Genomic DNA, 811 nt, shown 5'->3' on the forward strand with positions numbered 1-811 from the left:
GTACACGGAAATTTTATTACTGTACAACTGATTTTTTCTTCACGCGGACCACTTTCTGTAGGATTAGTTCATTATTCAATAGTTGTCCACCATTTTGTCCCTTCCATTCTGTTTTTGACGAGCTTATTATCAAATTCTTAACCAACGACCTCTAAAACCTCCTTGTACAAGTTTTTGAGTGAATCAGATGTGATTTTTCAGTAGTCGTCCGCCATATTATTCCGCCATTTTGTTTTTCGAAAAATTCAATATCAAATTCTCAATCAGCGACCTTCAAAACCCCCTTATACTATTTTTAGAGTGAATCAGATAAAACCTCGAATACCCCATTCTCAATCAGAGACCTCGAATACCCCATTCTCAATCAGAGACCTCGAATACCCCAATATGCCAAGTTTGAGATAAATCGGATGATATATTCGACTTTTGACCAGCTTTTCGGGTTTTTCAACCACTGTGCGGCATTTAACATCTGATAATGATTAAGAAATATTATTTACTACATTTGATCACACAATCAACGGTTCTTACTTTTTAGGCCGAAGGGGTTGAATATTTTTTAATCATTTCTTGCGTACGTCATCTACATTCTCATATCTGGAAGCACACAGAGCCGATTTTTCAATACAATCATTACATTATGGATTATACGTGCCGAAACTGCGCATATTCAGCTAATACTGCGGGTTACTACAATTGTTCTTCCCTTTTTCAGTATTAAACAAAATATTAACATTTTCTCGAAAAAAATGACTGCAAAAATGAATCCACGATTCCATAGTGAGTTTGGAGCCCGCACGGTTCAATATTA

General features: G+C 36.0%; 1 long non-coding RNA gene across 1 annotated transcript in view; it reads right to left on the reverse strand.

The window, feature by feature from the left end:
- The window catches only part of LOC117167032, a 4,372-nt gene extending 3,773 nt beyond the window's left edge, over positions 1-599 (reverse strand). Inside the window, exon 1 of the long non-coding RNA XR_004466347.1 lies at positions 532-599. This is a non-coding gene — a long non-coding RNA (uncharacterized LOC117167032). The remainder of the gene's footprint in view (positions 1-531) is intronic.
- Positions 600-811: the final 212 nt, after the last annotated feature.

The sequence above is a fragment of the Belonocnema kinseyi genome, chromosome 2, assembly GCF_010883055.1.
Source record: "Belonocnema kinseyi isolate 2016_QV_RU_SX_M_011 chromosome 2, B_treatae_v1, whole genome shotgun sequence".
Lineage (NCBI taxonomy): Eukaryota > Metazoa > Arthropoda > Insecta > Hymenoptera > Cynipidae > Belonocnema > Belonocnema kinseyi.